At 35.0% G+C, this 21,207-nt stretch overlaps 1 protein-coding gene across 2 annotated transcripts in view; it reads left to right on the forward strand.

Annotated features, from left to right (window-relative positions):
- Nucleotides 1-10,326: 10,326 nt before the first annotated feature.
- Nucleotides 10,327-21,207, forward strand: part of LOC129806029 (regulator of G-protein signaling 9) — a 136,980-nt gene continuing 126,099 nt past the window's right edge. For both annotated transcript variants that reach the window (XM_055854334.1, XM_055854335.1), the window contains exons 1-2: nucleotides 10,327-10,385; nucleotides 10,981-11,232. The gene's annotated coding sequence lies outside the window, so the exon portion shown is untranslated. The remainder of the gene's footprint in view (nucleotides 10,386-10,980; nucleotides 11,233-21,207) is intronic.

Raw genomic sequence — 21,207 nt, forward strand, 5'->3', positions numbered from 1 at the left:
TTCCGGAATGTTATTTTAACTTTTTCGTATTTCTCTCAGTGTAAGGTCCGCAAAAATGTTTGAAACGGAATAAATGGGGTTTCCAGAAATCGTCGGGGAACTAAAGTTAATCGGGGAAAACTTACGAAATTTCCAGAGCTTTCGGTTCAGTCTTCAAGGCTTCATTAGCAGTCAAGTCTTTTAAATATTCACTGAGATTGATTTATTTGCATCAGGATCATATCTGAACGAATTTATATCGATGTAGACTTAAGACTGAACCGAAGGATCTGGAAAAAGTTACTCCCTCTGTCCAGAAATAAGTCGTACGTTTGCTAGTACATTTTATATGAAAGAATGTACGACTTATTTCGGGACAGAGGGAGTAATAAGTTCCCCTGAGTAATTCTGTTTTCCGGACGATTTCCGGAATCCCCATATTAGTTGACTTTATTACGTCATTTTGCTTTTACAATGAATTTTGTAGTAGATCTTTATGCTCTCAATTCTTCTGGTGTTCGTCACAAGGGTATTCCTCTATTCAAATCAAAAGAATCTGTTTTTTTCTCCAAAGCTTTCAACCCTTGGTATGGGTCTTCTTCAGTGGGCTGAGAAAATATTTATTTGTTTGAGAATAATTTTTAACAATTGTAGTAGATCTGTCATAAGTTTGTCAAAAGGATGTCAAAAGGAAAAGTTCTTCAAATAGATGTTAAACAAAAGTTTGCTTTTCAGAAAATTTTGCAAATAGCACAACAAGCTTACACAAACACTAACAAACTCGCTTGCAAACTGAAAGTAATTGTACGATACCCATTAACGTTCTTACTTATTTTCAAATTGAAATAAAGAAAAAAAATGCAGAAATTTATGGAAAGAAGTAAACAATTAGTAAAATTTCTCTATATTGTGAAAAGTATGAAAATCGTGTATTTTTGTAAACGGATTAAATTGATGGTGAAGACAGTTTCCTAAATGATAACAAAATAAAGAAAAAATCATAGTGTCAAATATTGAAATAACAAAAAACAGTTACAAAAAATATTTTAATCAATTTGTTCTCCAATTGAATGTTGCTGAAGAGGAAGGAGGAGTTAAAATATAATAGAAAAAATTGATTTTTTTTCTCCCAACAAATTACTCTTTCTTATTTGTTACTTACATGTTTTATTAAATTATTCGTAGCTTAAGAAATAAAGTGAATAAAAGTTGTGAGAGAATATTTCGAAAAATACAATGTAAAATTTAAAGTTGTGGATTTTTTCGGTAATATCTTATAAAATATTCTTACTATTTAAATATATTGTCTCAAGAACAGAAGAAAAAGAATATATTTAAAAAAAAAGAAGTGAAAAAGTTTTCAATCAAAATATTCAAATGAAAAACTTGTGTTTTATTTCTGGGAAGGAAAAATCAATTGAGGTGGAGAAAACAAAATGAAAAAAAACCACGGAGCTTAAGAGATAGGACCATCAATTGAAAGTATTTGGAAGGGAGCAATTTTTCGAAGAGAAAAGTTTTCAACATGATTATTTATCTTCTTCGTAAACTTTCTCCCAGAAGCACTTTCCTGAAGTGTTCGCCGTGTGAAAGCTCGAGGAGTTTTTTTATGCTCAGCAAAATACCAGAAAAGAGGACTCTAAGAATATGTCACTAATTGTGAGTCAAAAGGAACGAAAATGATGGTCGATGAGACTTGAAAATGCTTGGCGTCTGAATTAAGGCATAGTTGAAGGAGAAGTGGTCAAAATATCAAATTTCCCCCATATTGTCCGGTCTTGAGGGTAAGTGAATCTCTGCCTTGGGGATTAAATGGACCCTCGGCAGTTGTTCTCATAGCAAAAGACACGCAATTGACATGAGAGGCAGCATTCAAGAGACTCCTCTGCTCCTTCCCATTGAGTTTCAGGACTCTAAATGGGGGAGATGAGTGGAAAAACACATTGAAATTCACTTTTAAAATTCAAGTATTTTCTAACAAAGGACATCGCAATATATCAAAGTATATCTGCAAAGCTTCTTAATCTGTCCAGGAGAAGGCTTTCAGGCTTCGCACACAGTCTGGTTTCGAACACTTTATATTTTTCCGATAGGTCGCTGGTTCATCCGGATCGAAGGACCAAATGCATGTGTGTGAATCTAACCTGTGATAAGACACCAAAGAGCATGAGAGACTCCTTGTACCTCGAACCCTCAAATTTGTACCTCGAATCCCCAAAGGAAGAATCTCTATTTATCCGGCTCGGACCGGATTCCTTCCTCCCTCGCTGAAAATACAGTAGACTCTCGCTCAATCGGCTCTTTTTCAATCGGGCAAAAATTTTTGTTGACAATTTTCACGTTTAATTATGAAGCTAATTCGCTCAAATTCGCTGCAGTTCTTCCTATTTTATCGTGATTCTTTATAATTGAGCGCTTTTTGTGGAATTTACAAAGGCTTTGACGCCCAAATCTATCGATAAACCGGATGACATTTCGCCCCAAATGCCCATTTGAGAGAGAGTCTACTGTACTGGCTTAATGAACAGTGAGGAATTTACCTGTGATAAATCAAAACACAACTGTGTTGTAGATAGACTCTATTGGGCTTCAATCTTCAATAAAAATACCTGACAATTTTCCACACGGAAAAGCAATTCGATGACCCAACACTGGGCCAGAATTTTCAAGATTAGCGGAGCAAAAATAAAACGCGTCTTTACACAAAGGAAGCTTCATTCCAAGAGAGAGCTTTTTTGCTGTGTTGCCAGAAAGCATCAAGTTCGAACGACTTTCTCACAGTGTTGCCTGATGGGCAAATTTCGAAATACAAAATGGCGCATCCAAATGGGACAAAGTGGTGAATTTCTTTTGACAATTCAAGACGCAAAACAAACACCAAAAAATTAAAGAAAAACTCAAGAGACTTTCCCACATGAACTTTTTTTTTAAGATGATGCAATCTGGCACGCCAGCTTCTCTTTCCGATGATTTACGAAAAAGATGGTTAATGATGGCGGATTTTTCTTAAATGGTAGTTGGTATTGCCCGATGACATCTGCTTCGCGGTTTTAGCACTAGGGGCATTTCGCGCCGTACAGTAGAGTTCCTCAAATTTGAACATTTGGGGGGTATAAGATGACATTTCTCACTCCTCAAATTTGAACGATATTTTCAAAAACGTAACGGAATTCATGTGAAATGCACTTTCCGAAAATAAAATAAACAACTTTAGAGAATATATCAATGTAATTTATTGTGAAATAAATGGAATTTGTTGCGGAAGTTAATATAAAACGATAATATTGAGGAAATACCAGAGAAAAATGGCACTCCACGCAAAACTTTCTTCACATAACCTCAAATTTTACATTTTGAACTCAACTGTCGTTCAAATTTGAGGAGTTCAAATTTGAGGAACTCGACTGTATCTTTAATGAAACTGATCTGCAAAGCTCTCTCCGATATCCGGCATTTCGATATCCGGCTGACAGCTGCCAAATAAATTTTCATATAGCGCAAAATAGAAGAACCGTTGACCAGATTAAAAAAAAACCCAAATGTCATTTTTTTCCCTCGTCAGCCGAATATTGGAGAGAGCTGTGTACAGTAGAGTTCCTCAAATATGAACATTTGAGGGGTATAGTTATGACATTTCTCATTCATTCATTCATTCATTCATTTTCAACCGCTTATCCCTATTGGGGTCGCGGGCCCATGACACCAAGGTTAACAGCCCACGCCTGTCGGTCCTCCGCCACTTCAGGAAGATGTTCGAGTTCGATCCCAAGGCGCTCCCATGCAAGATCCTGAATTTGATTCAGCCACCTTGTTCTAGGCCTGCCTCGAGGTCGAGGTCCCCTCACAATGGCTTGCATAGCTTTTCTGGGGAACCTATGACATTTCTCACTCCTCAAATATGAACAAGACAGTGGTGGATATATTTAAGTATAACTCCACCGCATTATCCATAAAGAAATTACCCTATAGTAAAATTCCACGGAAATTCCAGTGGGAAACTATAGCGTCCAAATTGCAATAATCCACGGAATTTGACACTAAAATTCCACTAAGTTTTCCATGGAATTTGGAGTCGGAAATTCCATTGGAATCATAGCTCTCCATGGAATTTCAAGTACGATCCACTGGAATTCCAGCGTTAAATTCCGCGAAATATTTATATAGAGTATTAGGTGAGATTCTTAACAAAATCTCACCTACTATAATCCTAACAAAATTTCATGTCGTCCGATCGACCTCAAATTTGGCCAAAATGTGTTTCGCCACTTCCTGATTCCGAATATATATGTGGCTAAGTTACGTTCCCGGCCGGCCGGCCGCTCTTTGGAGCTTAATAGCTCCTAAACTAAAAAAGATATCGACTTGCGGTTTTCGGCAAAGGTTATATATCGGGTGAAAATTGCAACTTGGTGCATAGACCCCCCACCCCCCACCCCTCCTTCCGTCATTTTGAAGACCCCCCTTTTTTTGTTTTCTCAATAGCTCCGCCCCTATGGCATTCAGCGGACTCAAATTTTAGTATGTTATAGCTGGGCCTTAGAGCTTTCCATCAATACCAAACTTAAGGTCCCCCGACCCCCCTGACCCGAGCTATAAGGGTCCAAAAAAAATTTCTTAAAATGGCCATAACTCCGGTTCTAATTGTCAGAATTTAAAAAGTGAGGGCTTTTTGGAAAGCTCTCGTGAAATGCCACTTCCCCTTCTAACATCGCAAGTTCATAAAACTACCGCTAGGGGCGCTTTTTTTAAAAAGAAAATTTTTAAATCTTAAAAGTTAAATAACTCAAAAATTCCATTGTGCATCGGGCTGAAAATTTAGTATGTTGTAGCCGTTGATTATACCTATCAAACAAAAAAAACCTTAAGTCGATCCATAACCCCTGACCCGAGCTATAAGGGGTCAAAGTTCGAACATTGACCGGCCTCTATCTCCGGTTCTAATTAACATAGCGACCTAAATTTTACCGTTTTGGTTTCGTCTCGATGAGCACTTTCAGATGGAAGTTCAAAAAGTCACCACAGGTGGCGCTGTGATAGCGTCAAAATTCATCGAAATTCAAAGTCACTTTTCTCAAAAACGGCATTGTGCAAGTTAATGAAATTTTAGTATGTTGTAGTCCAGTCTAGGACGTTTCCAAAATGGTGCGTATGCGCGCTGTGGTTAAAACAGAACCGGAGATATGAGGGGTCAAAGTTCACGAAATTCAAAAAATCATATCTCCGGTTCTATGTGACCGATTTTGATGAGTGAGGGCTTAAACGAAAGATCTCACCAAATGCTACAACTTTCTAGAATACTTGAACTTCGTGGGACCAACACCAGGGGCGCCACAGTCGAAAAACCAATTTCAATATCACATAACCTCAATTATCTCGACTGTCGCTAAACCGATTTTGATGATTACTTCGACACAATTGTAGAACACATTTGTCTCTACATTTCGTCCATACATCATTTTCCGCTCAGACTACGCTATCACTCCGATTTTGCCGTTTAAGTGTGAAAAAAATGATTTTTCCCATAAAAACGCTTTGAAATCACTCAGATGCCAATTTGACTGCCTCTACTCCACCAAGACACTTAAAATAGGGTTTTAAATGGAAAGTCCCACAAAATACAACAATTCTTTGAAATAGTTGAAGCTCAACAAATGACTACTTGGGGCACTCTGGATGAAAAAACGAGTTAAGAAACAAAAAACCTCGCTTATCTTGGTTTCTGAGTACTCGATGAGATCATGTTCTATGGGAAAATTATAGAGAACATTCTGGTCTACATTTCACCCATATAACACTTTTCTGTCAGTTCATCCAAATCCTTGATATTTTGGTTTAAATACAAAATTTGTACAATTTCACGAATTTGATTCAAGATAACTGAATGGCGTCTCCCAACTTCAGCTCTAAATCGAATTTGCATGCACTCCGAGTTAGCTCACGTTAAGAATCTCACCTACATAAGCCGGTTAGGATTATCTGTCCCTTTTCAGGTCAAAGTCAATGATAATAATTTTCTCTTGTACAGAGGTATGTAATGATACAGAGAAACGTGGATAGGAAATGGTATCAGTGAATGAGGTGCAATTACTTACATTTACGAATGGAAACCACGTAGTTTAATGTAAATTAATTGCATTTGGTGTGATTAGGATTTTCGCAATTCCATTACTCTCGTGGTTTTACTTGGTGAAAATGCGATCCAGGTTTTAGCAATAGGAAAAACCCACATGTCCCATTAGGACTTAGAAGTTCAAAACCGCAATTCATTTCCCAATTTTGAATACGACATATGACACAGGGGCCACAAGGGCTATATTTCCGAAGGAAGAATAAGGCTTTGCTCTCACATTATCAAATGTAAATTTTCATGTGCACGAAAACTGAATTAGCAATGGAAAAGTTTCTTTCTTAGAGCTGACTTACACATTACGGGAAATTAAAGTCAATAATTACAATTGAAAATGTATAGGGCAAGATGGGGTAATTTGGAATCATGCCTATTTTGGAATTTTAAAATATTCTAACTGTTTCAGATGGTCAAAGTGTAGAACTCTTTACATTCGAGAGTACTTCTTCGTTGTTTGTTCCTTTTGTCATCTAAATCTGTTAGGAAATCTTAAAGTTCTGAATTAGACATGATTCCAAATTACCCCATCTTACCCTGAGTTATATAATATTAAATCATTTATCATTTAAGTAAATCTATCTATTCAAGAGTATGTTGTGTGTAATTAGTATCAAACTCGTTACTTCACGGTCAGTGAATTTAAATTCTTTTTTATTAAATCATTACAAAATCTACTTTATCTTATAGTGTAACTATCTAAGAAAATGATTTGTCATCCAGAATTCAAGTCAGGAAAGACAACGAAGGAAAATATTATCAAAATCAACGTAATACCAAGATTTCGTCAAGCGATAAAAGTTAAAAGTGCAACAAAATGTAATTCTTTCTGTAATACTGTAACCTTGTACAATATTACGTTACTTTCAACTTTATAAATTACCAGAAAATCATCTCAATAATAAAGACAATTTTGTTTTTCATAGACAGGTGATAAATTCACACAGCACAAAATAGAAAAACCCGTTGAGCAGATTCAAAAAACCTAAATGTAATTTTGTTCCGAAACGAAAATGTATCCAGAATCCAGATGTCAAAGAGCTAAGTGTATTTAAATATTTAAGTTTCGAAAAGTTTTTCGGTGATAGGTGTATATGGACGAATGCTCATGTTCTGGAGAGTAGGGAGTAGCAGGGAAAGAAGAAAAACCGTCTCGAGATAAAATTGACATATGCGGGGGTCACCGAAGACCAGAACTCGAAATCTCTTACAGTTTCACCTCAAGCCCGGTGACAAATTTTCAGACAGTTAAAAATAAAATATTATAGAAAGATAAGTCAATTACGAAAACTTAATCGATTCATTACGGATTAATGCAGATGAAGTCCTATTGTAAATTTTAAGACCCTTCCAAAAAATCTAAATTAAAGCAAATAGGTTGATTAACGGCACTACCTAGAGTGATTAAACTTTCACCTTCGAAGATTCGATGCCGATAATGTCAATGGACGAAATGTTCTGTAACGCTACCGTTTTTAAAATGAACAAAAAGACATGGTTTTGAAGAGGTAGGAGGACTGTGCAGAAAAAGCATAATTAAATGTCTGAAGATAATGTTTTTATTGGGTGTCGTCGAAGATTGGAAATTGATATCTGTTACCGTTTAATCTCTAGGACGATGACAAGTTGGATAAAAAGAGGATTGCATAACTGCTCTTTCTTTTAGTTCCAGCAGTAAAACAATAACGATTAAAAAAATTAAATTACAATTATCGGTTTCTGGTTGAAACGAGAAATCCAACCAAGGATGAACATCCGAAACAATGGCTAGTAGGGTAAAGTGATACAAGTTGAACATAGTGTTACAAGTTCGACAATTCGCCGGTACAAGTTGGACATGGTTTTTTTTTGATAAATACAGTACAAAATTTGTTTTTAAGCACAAGGAAAAAAATATAAAACTAAAGCATTAAAAATATGCAAATAAAAATGAAGTATTAAATTTATCAAGAAAAAAGCCCTGTTCAAATTGTACCATTTTCCAACTTGTACCACTTTACCTTAAAATATGCTTAAATTTTCCTTAGATTTGTCTTAGTTGTGATATGATTTTGCATTATTAGGGGTTTTCATGAGATTTATAATAAATAGGACTACGTAAACTTAATATGACTATGCAAATGAACAAAAACCGCTGCATTTCAAAAAATTGGATACTCGAATTTCTTTCTAATTCGGGTGACATTTCGGTCCCAAATGGCCGAATTTGAGAGAGTCTACTGTGTGTACATACTTTTCCGTGGAAAAGATTTCACAGAGTACATTCTTCTGACGTCAAAAACTTCATACAGTAGACTTTCTCAAATTCGGGCAATTGAGACCAAAATGTCACCCGAATTAAAGAGAAATTCTGACGACAAACTTTTTGAAATGAAACGGTTTTTTATTCATCTGCATGCACTGCACATATTGAGTTTACGTACTCAAATACATTGTAAATATCATGAAAATCCCTTAATAATACAAAATCACATCAAACCATGGAAAATTTGAGCATATTTGCTTCATTTGATACTCATAATCAAACTTGAAAAATGTCAACAAATAATAATTAATAATACAAATAATACAAATATTAATAATTTTCCCAACATAATGTTATTCTATACAAAGTTTCTTCCATACAAGCGTCGAAGTCACAAGTTCAAAATGTAATATTTTTCATATAAATTGATTTTTTTTGTTAATTTTTCTTAAGGAGTGTTACTTGGAACATTGTAGATAGTTTGTCGTCTAAAATCATTTTAAATCCATTTTAAAATGAATAAAAATATAGACATAGCTTTGGTGGCCTATTTCGGCCACCTTCATTCTCATAGTTCCTTGCCTTTCCGGAATCCTTCACGTCTTTTTAACGTCTTGTCGTTTATCGAAGCTACATTTTTTGTTAATTTATTTTGCTAGTTATAATCTCTATAATATGCAAAAACTAAAAATTGATGGAAATTTGAGGAATATAAATGTGGCCGGAATTGCAAGCTGGCCGAAATTTAGTACACTTACCCTACTTTCTTCCTATTTCGAATCAAGTAATAATCCCGAGTAACACAAGGTGAGGTATTACTGTCTTAGTTTTGTACAGTTTCTAATCAAATGTTTCTGTAACTACTTAAATTAGGGCATTGCATTAACTTAAGTCATTATTAAGTGCTTTATTAAGGACTTAGGGTGGAGTCTACACTTATGAATGCTATACACTTACGGACAGCTTGAAAAAATCTTAAGTTTTTACGTAAAACAGATTTCGAAAAGTTATAAAATTCTTAGTTTATGTTGTAATTAACACTTTTCTGATTTTTCGAAATCTGTTTTGTGTAATAACTCAAGATTTTTGCGTTGTCCATAAGTGTATATAACATCCATAATTGTAGATTCCACCCTACCATGTTAATCGGAATCTGAAATCAGCTCAGGATTCAGCTTCTTCAATTTCGTAATTCGTTTGAAAATCTTTTGAAAACTTCCTGATGACTTTACTTGCAAGGTTTAAACTTCTAGTCTAGAAAGGCCTTAACCCCCTCAACCAAACCACATCTCGCCTGTATCACCTTTGAGCATCCTTCATTCATCAACAGCCTTCGAATATCTTTAGTGCTCAATCTTCCAAATCTTCATCTGGTTTAGAGATTCACTTAAGAAGTGTTTTAAGGTAATTGCCTCTGAGATTCGTATTTCTCATCAGTTTGAGATTCTTTGAGTTGATGGATAATTGTGTGATTAGAGTCTGTTCGTTTTAGCAATGAATTGACTGCTAAAGCTCTCTCTCCATTGCTTCATTGCAGGAGACAATGGCATGATGCATTTTTCTGAGTCATGCTCCCGGTGAAGCATAGGGGATGTGGGGGTGGGCAGATGAACCATTGAGTTTTCCGTGTGGGTTGGGGGGGGGGCGGTGGGAAAAAGACGGAGCCGAAGAAAAGGAGGACACGTGTGTATGTGAAGAGTGAAAATGGGGGGAATCAATCAATAAATTGCAAATTTGTGGAGCTCTCTCGCATTTGGAACTTGTTGGGAAATGGCCAGAGAGAGAGAGAGTGATGAGGGAAATGTATTGGGGAAAAGTGCGCTTGCGCTTTTCATCAACTTCCGAGTGGATAACGAGGGCAGGAAATGACAGACGTCGCCCCAACTCGGCGTCACTTGCGTCAACTGTCGACAATCGCGACGCACCTCACGAAGCTGAGGAAAATGCCTCAACATGGGTCTTTTTCTCCAGGGCCAGCAGTTCAATTGAGTCTCTTGTCTCAAACGCGTCCAAGGTGCTGTTTTTCCTTCCCCGGGGGTAAAAATCGCTCAGTGTCCCCCTGTTTATTCCCTTGATCTCTCTCTCTCTTTCTGCTCCAGCTTCAGCTGTCTCTGTCTTTCTTTGATGTTCTGAGAAGTTTCTTTTGGGAAAACCCATCGCAGGAGTCCCCTGTTGAAGGTTCCACCATAAGAGGACTCGCCCTGAAATTTTTTTGTGTGGAATCTCCCATCGACCCCTAAGGCGGTGGAACGTCCCCCTTTCCAAGAGGTTCCTCAGTCTTGTGGCTCCCACTGCCATCCCCCTAAACCCTTTTGTACAAATCTCGCCGGATGCCAATCCCAATTCTCATCCATTCCAGTTTGACGTCCTGTCAAGCTGCTAAGGAGACTTTTCAAAAAAGCTCCAAGACAGATCCCCTTTGAACCTCCTTCAAATCCAACCCCCCACGGATCTCAAGATATTTGTCTGACAAGAAGCCCACAGAGCTCAAGCGTGCGAAAGAGAGAGAGAATATCGTGGAAATTTAGTGCGTGGTTGATAAGAAAAAAAAGCCCCATATCGGCCCACCCAAAAAAAAAGCCCCAGCCAAAAGAAAACCCAAAACGAAAAGTGTTGTTTTTTCCCAATGTAGGAGTGCGAAAGAGTGCGAGAGGGCTAGGCGAGCGAGAAGTGCGTGTGAAAATAAGCATCCCAGAGAGCAGAATATTTCCAGCGAATTATCATTTCTGACGCCGATGTTCTGGTGTAGAAATTAAATAAAGTGCCGTGGTTGGATTTCCATCGTGCAGTGACGTCGTCTTTCGAGAAGCCACAGCATCTGTAGCCCCAGTGGATGGTGTGAAAATAGGAAGCCTCGGATATTAAGCCGCGACTGCATTTGCTGGTAAGCCTACATCCCTTTGATTCAAAATTATCCGATCAGAGAGAGGCACAAACTTAAAGCCTTATATACGGTTGTATAACAGTTTCCGAAACGAAAACTTTCAAATATACTTTTGATAAGGTCGAAAAATGTCTAATATTCTAGATCAGGGGAGTGCAAGAACCGTTTGAAACCGAATAAACGTCAAAATAAGTTTGTTCTCGTAGCGTTTTGACCATTGACGTACAAGTTTCATTTGACGTTTGTTCGGTTTCAACGGTTTTTGCACACCTCTGTTCTAGATTAATCCTGATTTAAAAGAACAATCTTTGTACCTCTTATATCCAAATATTCCTTATCAATCCACCAATTGTATCTTCCGAATTTGTTATACAGTATAACTTAAAGATAATGACACTAATTGCACTCTAAAAAATAAATTTATATACGAATTCCTCATCAAAATTGAGGAAATACCAAAAGGAAGTGGTGCGCAACATTATGGTCTTTAATGTTTCCTCCTTGTTTGTGCATAAAAAAAAACATATAACTCCATTGCAAAAACTTTTCCGCATTGGATGAACTCAGCTGTCCTAAAATTTCCCACTATGAGTTAAAATATTTTGCGACGCTTTTCTACAGTAAAACCCCACAATTTATGCATAACATTAAAAAAAAGACATGGAAAACTTCCTGAAATGTATTTTGGAAAAAGGAAATTCTTGGATTAGCAACTGTGCTAACTGCATTTTCTTTGTATATTTATGTTTCAAACTGTGCACCGGTGTACAGTCGTTTGCAGCTATAATGGCATGAGATGTGAGAGTTACCTGGACGAAATCCAAGCAATTAGTAGATTTAACAACAGTACTTTGTCGTTTCCATACGAATTGCTGGATAGGAAGATACTCCAATAAAATAGTTTGTTTAATTTAGAGATAAAGATTTAATATTACCAACTTGCACAGAGAATTCACAGATAGAATTCGTGCATAAGGAAGAGAGAAAGTCTAGAGACGCCACAATTCGAATTTTCGGAAAATGGCAAGTGTGCTGCCATCTAACAGCAGAAAATGTAAATTCAAAGGAAAATGCAGTTGGCAGTTGCTGAATGAAACACACATATACACAATCATTGTAACGCCCAGCACACATCTACGACTTAAGCTGAGTGACGGCTTAAAGTAATTATAATCAAAATAATGATTAGATTACATTTCCATCAGTTTCTAACTAATCCGTTTCTCGGCTTAAGCCAAGAAACGGTTTAGTTAGTGTCAAACTGCTTGTAATTTAATCAAATCATTATTTTGATTATAATTACGTTAAGTCGTCTCTCAGCTTAAGTCGTAAGTGTGTCTAGGGCACTAAATCTGAAGCCCGTATTAATCATCGTTATCTGTTTTGTACTGAGAGTAACTGAGAGAAATTCGAAAAAGTTAAAATAACATTCCGGAAATGTTAATTTTACCCTGCAGTATTGATCTGAAATCGGTGTATATATTACCCTTTTTAGGTGTATTATGGATTAAAGTTACCCTTTTTTTATGTTGATTTTACCCTCAAAAAGTGTAAAATTAACATTAAAAAATGTTGATATATTTTTACACCCGAAAAGTGTTAAAGTTATGACGAAAAAAAGTTAATCGTAGCCTCTTTTTTTTCAGTGGACATATACATATTTACAACTAATAGTCAAAATTAGATCTAAGTTTTTCAAAACTGTTTTAATGCTTTAATCCAAAATTGAGGGAATTAGTAAAATCGTTCTTTTTGATTTAAAAATTCAATTATTAATTTTTTACGTTAATTGTCTACTAAACTGTATTACTGAACACTTTGACAAAGGGTAAAGGGGCTTTTCAAAAAGGCTTTAAATAGTAGGTTAGATTATTAAGAATCTCACCTAGCTTTAGGTTTTATTCAAGTTCTTAACGTTAAGATTTCAAAATGGAATTTGATTCATGACTCGATTTTCCGACAAACGAATTAAATTGCCTAGTACAGTAATAGACTAGTACAGTCTGTTTTTACTTCCGAATATTGTATAACCGATGGATATTACAACGATTTATAATAGTTTTACTTGATCACTGTTAACACTTGCAAAAACCTTTTTCACATCTTTAATATTTCTTAGTAACTGAATTATTTATTTTTTTTATTAGAAATTTTTAGTCATATTGAGTTTAATGGTTGACTAAAACCATTATTGTTTTTAGTATTTTGAAATGCTATCCAATCAGAAAATATTATAAGATTAATACCCTAGACACACTTACGACTTATGCCCAACGCACAATAACTTTTGTTTAGTAAACATGTTTTTGACATTTCAATCAGATTGAGTGAGATCTAGATCTAGTCTTCTCGCTCACTTTCATGGGAAATTTTAAAAATATGTTTACAAACAAAATTAATTGTGCGCTGGTCATAAATCTAGTCATCTCGCTCATTCTCATGGAAAATTTTGAAAAAAAAGTTTACAAACAAAAGTTATTGTGCGCTGATCATTAAGCCAAGAGGCTTGAGGTATCTGACCTAACGTAAATATAATCAAAATAATGAATAGATTACATTTCCATCAGTTTCTGACTAATCCGTCTTTTGGCTTAAACAGAGAATCATCTTTTTGATTAAAAGGACGTTATTCTTCTGAAGTCTATCGGAAACTTTATGTTCTCCTCAATTCTTCCGGTGTTCGTTGGAAAAATATTCCTCTTTCAAATTAAAGAATCAGATTTTTACTCCATGTGAATCAGGTTTGGAGAAAACCCTGATTCTTTTAATTCAATTCTTTTCTGATGCACACCGAAAGAATTGAGGAGAGCAAAATGATGTTAAGCCGTCTCTCGGCTTAAGTCGTCAGTGGTCTAGGGCATAACATTTAAAACTCTTGAGACTTATTCAAAATTCAAGAACTATTCAAATAAATTTTTCAATAATATTTTGAATATAAATGTCCTTTTTTGGATGTTTCTTAGGCTTTTTGCTTTAGTCGAGACACATTTGGGTGGATTCTAACCGAAAACTGAAAGATTTTATTTTAGGAACGAACCCCTAGAGGAGATTGTTTAAGACTTACTGATGCATAGCGTATTGAGTTGCACTTGGAAAGAACCCCAATGAAATGGGACTTTTTGGAGAATCTAAAGCGGTCTTCAGACAAAAGGCTTAGCCCAGTTCCAGTAGGTCTAAAAATCCTGAATAGCAATTTAATTGCTTTTTGAGAGCCTAATAGGTTATTTGTTTTTAATAACACAATCCTAAGTTAAATGTTCCCAAAAAATTATGAATGAAGCCCGTATAACTCGTTAACTAAATGTCTACCTAAAAACTTCCCTAAAAAGCATCTTTTAGAAAGACAAGGGGATTGTGGAGCTGTTATGAATATAGTGCTACTAATCCCTCTAAACTATGCTCCTGAGTAGATTTATGGGGTGGTTCTTTTGACATCCTAAGTTGCTATCTGGCACCGTTTGACAAGTTTGTCACCGTTTGTTTGATAGTACAAGGCATGAGATACTATCACATTTTAATTCGCTTTATTACGGGATTCCGCAAATTTAAATAAAATACCTAGATTACATATTTTCATAGGAAGTTTATTGCTCTACATCTTTGTAAAATACCGTTTTCTCTATCTGAGCGGGAAAAGCGCATTTCAAGCTATTTATAAACCTAAGCTATCAAAAATAGCTCAAGTTTTTCTTAGTTTTTGCTCCATAACTTTTGTTACTTTTTACCCCAAGTGGTCGTTTTTATTAAAAGGGTTTCTTGAGAAAAGAATCTTTGTAAAATTCTAAAATAGTGGATTCTTATTCAAGGATATCCAGATAATTCAGGAAATGTTCACCAGCGCATCAAATTTAAAATAAGTAGCTAATTTGATATCTTCTGCACGGGAAATATTTCAAAAATAGGGCTAAAAATTTCGATATTCTTTATTTTCTAAATTCCTCGTTCGAATTATAAGAAACTTACTACATTGAAGAAGGCCTATGGAGACTATCTATGGAAAAAAATTAAGCAGCTATCTTATTTATCTTGGAGGATATTGAATTTTGAAATTTTCGATTTGTGACTTTTTGCCCCAGTCTCCTCTACTACTTGTTAGGGATAAATTTTATCTTTTTTTTTTTCAAAAAACCAGGGGGAACACCAGGTGGACTTTATTAAAATAACTTGATTAGTGTTTTTTGTCACAATTATTTAAATAATCTAGGAATATTGCAGGCTCTCTCCTAGTGTTTGCAGCACCGGGTACCCGGTTCCTGAATACCCGGGTACCCGCCAGTTTTTTTCACGGGTTTAGGAACCGGTTCCTAGCCATGGAACCGGTTCTAGAACCGTCTTTTTTGAATAATTAAACTGAATTTTACATCAAATCTAGAAGCCTCTAGCCACCAGTCACAACACTTTTCGTTCACAGGAAAACTTATGAGTTAAAAAATTTAAGAATCGTGGTTTTGAATGTAAGGTAAAGTATCCTCGACTCTCCTAGTAATATTAAAAAAAATATCATTTTAGAGGTGGCATCAAATGGGGTACCCAAGAAGCAAAATAGCTGCCTTATAGAACCAAGTATTAGATAAGTCTTTTAGTGCACTTTTAAAAGACTTAAAGTGAAAATTTTCTGTGGAAATTCCTATAGCAGCTCTTAAAATCCTTATGAGTACGCCACTTTACTTATAGTAATCTCAGTGATAGAGACAAGAGCGTTATCAGTAAATAAATAGGTTTTTGGTTCTATAGTGCCTTACTTAGGGAATTCTACAAGACTATTTTAAGAAAAAATTGCTGCTTGGGTAGTGGCATCAATCGGGGTATCCACCCTACATCAATTTCACGTACTGGAAATAAGTGGAAAGGAAACGATTTATTTTTCATCTAGAAATCTAAAATGTCATCAGTGTATTTGATGCAGAGAACAAGTGCACAGAAAATTCTTCAATATCCTCAATTTTATGAAGAAGAGGAAAAGGAAAAGCGGGAAAAATACTTTTCGAACAAGTTCTTTTTCGTAATGTGTGAAAAGTGTCGTAATTCATCACGCTGAGCCGTGAATGACACTACTTGAGAGTGTTCCTGAAATGGAAATGTCTTCTCCTGATAAGTTCTAGATCATCGACTTTGAGGATGACTAAGCGAAATTCTTGGGAAAGAAGGACAAATGTAGTGGATCTAATGGAATGGTGATTAAATATTTGAATTTTGCTGCAATTTCTTATATTGCTAGGAGTTAGGAACTTTTACTTGAGCAAACAACCTACAAAACTCAGGCTAAGTCCTTTCCATTCTGCACACATACCCTCTCACATCATCAATTCTTAACGAGGACGCCTCTTCCCCAAGAAGACTTTTCCTTTCTGCGCCCAGAGACGACAGTAATTTTTATATAAGTTTTTCTTTTAGCTACATTTTTTTTCCTTCGGTCCAACGAGGTCAGTTGGAATTACAATTAGTACGAATAGGAGATAAGTTAATGGTGTCCGGATTACATCTGAATTTGGAACTAAACACATTTGGAATATCTTAAGTGCTAAAAGCAAGCTTTATCCGATGATCACCCATCTGGAAAATACTTAAATACCTATAATAAATCCCATAAAATATAATGTTCAGTGGTTGTGCGAACTTTGAATTCTTATGAGAGAATGTTAAAGTTTTGAGAGAACTACAACCCGGGTAGAGGACATATCATAGTACTCGAACCGGATTATGTGTCATGAAATTTTGATAACATTTTCAAATCAAATTTGTGAATTATAAAATATTCAAAAAAGCTGAAGCTGATTTTGATCACACAGAAAAATCCATCTGTCGCTGTAAAATGGAATTTGATAATAGACAAATATTATGCATATCCCCTATTTAGCATAATCCTATTAGGAAGCTTATGCATTACAATTTAATATCCCAAAATGCTTAAAATTCATATTGTAGCATTTCCAAGATATTTCTACAAGTTAAATAAACAATACAGTTCTTCATTTTTAGCAATGAAAATAAGCTTTAGGCTACAAACATATTGAGCGTTCAAATAATATTGCTTTTACCTCAATTTATTGGATTTATTTTTAAAATTCTATTTTTAAGTCAAATAAATTGGTTTACATCTATGGCAAATAATTTGAAATATTTATTAGTATACCTCCTCATAAAAATAAAGGAGAAAATCTTGATTCTGGGAATTATGTTTCATGAGATTGTTAGCTCTTAAAAATTGGTAGCTTGTTAAATCAATGAACGGTAATTTTTTTTTAAATCAAAAGATGATTTTATGATCTTCGCTAAAATCCAGGGGAAACTTTTAAGGTTTCGCGCATTTTTTGGCTTTGAACACTTCATATTTTTCCCATATTCCTTTAATTAATCTGATCAAATAGCAATAGGGGAGACTGGGGCAAAAAGTCACACAAATCAAAAATTTCAAAAAATCAATATCTTCCAAGATAAAAATGATAGTTTTAGATAGTAGGCAAATAACGTATTAGGTTTTTGTGTCGGTGGTATCTGTTCAATTTTGTCTTGTATAAGGTAGAGAATCCTCTCGTTCAGTAATAACCTTGCCGATTAGAGATCTCTCCGGTTAAGGTTTTTCCTTTACCGATTCGAAGGTATATCAGAGAAAATTTACCCGTCTAACCAGGTAAGCGTGGATTAATAGCCTGAATTAACCTCTATCTATTAGTTTGCTATGACGAATATGAATTTAGGTATTGTTAAACGTCTTGAGTTTTATTTTTGACCACTTGATGTATAAGGAACTGATCAAACTGATCATTTTTAATCTGCACTCAAGTGGAATTTCTTTGGCAACTCTTCGGCAGATTTTGTAAAATTCATTTCGCCTTTTCAAAATGGTTTTATAGAATTTTCTTTCCAAAAATAGCCTTTGGATAATTATTTGAAAAGCGTTTTTCTCGTTCAAATAGAGAAAACGCTGGTCCACAAAGATGTAAAGGAATAAATATCCTCCAACCTTCACCACTCTTATCAAATTAACCATATCAATGATTTTTTTTAAGTTCTTGAATTGAAAATTTAGTGATTTTGTAATAATGTCATGTGATTAAAAAAAAAGTCTCATATGTTCCTCAATTCATGAAAAAAATCGCAGTTTTTGAAAATAAAAATAATAATGTCAAAGATCAACGGAAAAGTGAAACTGGTTTTTCATCTACAATAACTTCTTCAGAATAGACAAATACAAAAAAATGTGAGTTTAGGAAAGTGTGAGCAAATATGATACAAAAAGGAGCAAAAGATGATTGTTAGTGAAAACACTCACGTCTTTCAAATTGAACTTCATTTTCCCATCTTTTTTAGGAACAAAAAATGCCTAGGAATAATAAAGAATCTTGTAGGGGAGGATGTGGCAGGGCAGATACACGCATGCATTGCTTTAATGAAAAAAAAATTTTTTCAATATTTTGCACAAGCTTGTAGGGGAAAGTACTCTCCCTTCGAACGTTCATGCCTTCGAATAATGTGATTTCTTTTAATTTTCCTAAGAGATTTCCACATTATTGTCACATAATATATCAATAAATTGATGATAATTTCTATTTCTATTTCTATAATTTGAACTAATTTTTAATAGAAATTAGGGAAATTTAAAGAAAATTCGCATTATTCGAACGTATGAACGTTCGAAGGGAGAGTACTTTCCCCTATAAGCTTGTACAAACATTTGTATGAAATTTTTCATCTCCATTTTGGACTAAAAGTATGAGTATAAATTGAGAACTGTTAACAGCGCCACATGTGAAAGATTTTTCCTATCAGTGGCGCCATTGTCTCTGAGGAAAGAATTATCTGCCAAATAACTAGTAATTTCTTAGTTGTCATTTCGTAGTAACAACGTTTCACCGTTAAGCTGATCAACACTCGCGAAATGGAAATACAGTGTCAATCCAGCAGCATAAATGTAAAAGTTCAATTAGTGTAAAAGGCTTAAAAATAACTTTTGTGAACAGTTTTGACAGCGCATATAGCGCCATCCATCGCATTATCTTCCGACACTAACATGCCCGGGTGTTGTCAGCTGAATAAACTCACATTAAAAAAAATGTTTTCATTTCACAGGGAAAGTGTTTTAGATCAAGATGAGGTGAAAAATAGTTTATTCAGTGAGAGAAAGCCCCTGTGTTTGGTATACATTATGAACGGAAGTTTTTTTTACGGAAAAGGCGGGCAGAGTGTAAGAAATGCCTCAGAAAAGCATCGTTGCTGTTTTATGGTGCTACTCCAAGGAAAAATGAAAGGAAAATCTATCTCCTGAACATGTTTTTCGCACATGATTATTGTCAAGTATTTCTATACAATCGACTGTTCCATGTGTTGGTTCCTGTCATGGCTGTTTTCTCCCAGTGCCCGTCGTGTTCGAAACCCACGAAACAGTCTGGACAGGAACCTACACAAAGAAAAGTCGATAATACAGAGGCAGTTGAGAACAGTCTTGTGCTAAGATAATGTTCAAGAGAAAGATTTTCCCGTTTGATTTGTTTAATTTTTTATTGGAATAGTACCAATATAGTGGTAGTAGTTGCAATATCCTTTCCTTATCACTTAGACTGCTTGAATATCAAACAATAAAAGAACAAGTATTGGAAAAGACAATTGAAACAAATAAATGTCAAAGAGGTGTTTGAATTCAAAAGTGTTCTTTTTAGTAAGCTTTGAGAATTACAAAAGATAAAATATTTATTCTGTTCTCCGTTAAAATGACCCATTGTCTCTTCACATTGAGAAGAATTTTCGTCAAAAAATTGTATTTTTGACAGAATTTTGACGTTTCCACTTATAGTAGTGTAGACAATTTCTTTCAAAAAACTTGACAAAAAGTAGTCCCAATGTGTAGACGCCTTTAGGTCGAAGGATTTCGCGGAAATGGGAAAATAAAATCCTATTTAAATCAATTAGCGATAACTGAACTACTGAACTTGAATTCAAGGCAGTTCAAGGGTTTTTCGTTCATCATTACTGTGCCATAAGGTTCAATGATTCAACCAACAATGTACTGTATTAATATTTATATATGTGAATATTTATAATATGGAAACGTAAAATTCTATTTAATCCATTTAACGAGAATTCAATTTAATATCAAGAGCTTGGTATCGTTCATCTGTTAACCATCGCTCTGCCATTCAGCTTGAATAGTTCAACGAATACCAGAAATATTTTAAGCTGTCTGGGTTGCGTTTTGATATAGAAGTGTTAGATGTGCCAGACCATTACAAAACTGAGTACAGTTTCTGGCAAATTGGAAACAGTTTCGGCGAAAATGGGAACAGTTGCGGCGAAATAGAGGAAACATGTTTTAAAATTCAAAATGTTTAACTTTAATCTTAAATTTAGACTATTCGGACGAAACTTTGTCAAATTATTCATTATTTTGAAACAAATTAAACATCTTCATACCGCATAAACGTGGTCATTAATTGCTTCATTAGCTTAGTTTTTTAAAAAATTTCTCAAAAAATATGTGAAAAAAGTTAAGCTACTTGATGTTTACCCCATGCTCCCTTATGGAGAAAATATACACAATTTCAGGGTTTGGAAAAAAAATGTTCTTCGGTTGCTCCTTGTTAGTAAACTTCCAGGTTTTGAGGCGCTTTTCGGCAAGAGAGAACTCATCAGTAGTTTTGTGGATAAGGGTACCAAGTTTTGGATGAACAAACTTGATGAAATAGTTGAGATTGTTTTCCCATAAACAACATCATATTTCTTTAATAAATGTACCTCCTTGGGAAATATTTCAAATTTCCCCACAATGTTTATAGCTCTACCTCCGTCTCTTGAGCTTTCATATCCAAATATCTACATATATCCCAAAAAAAAAAACCCAGGTAAAATATATGTCTTGTCTACCTTTCGATATCCCCATCATTTTTCCACGCTAAATTTCCTGTCTTTCACCACTACACACACGTGCTACCCATAAGTAATTCAGTCGATGTTATTCTTCTGCAAGAAAAAAAAGAGAGA

The sequence above is a fragment of the Phlebotomus papatasi genome, chromosome 3 (assembly GCF_024763615.1).
Source record: "Phlebotomus papatasi isolate M1 chromosome 3, Ppap_2.1, whole genome shotgun sequence".
Taxonomy (NCBI): domain Eukaryota; kingdom Metazoa; phylum Arthropoda; class Insecta; order Diptera; family Psychodidae; genus Phlebotomus; species Phlebotomus papatasi.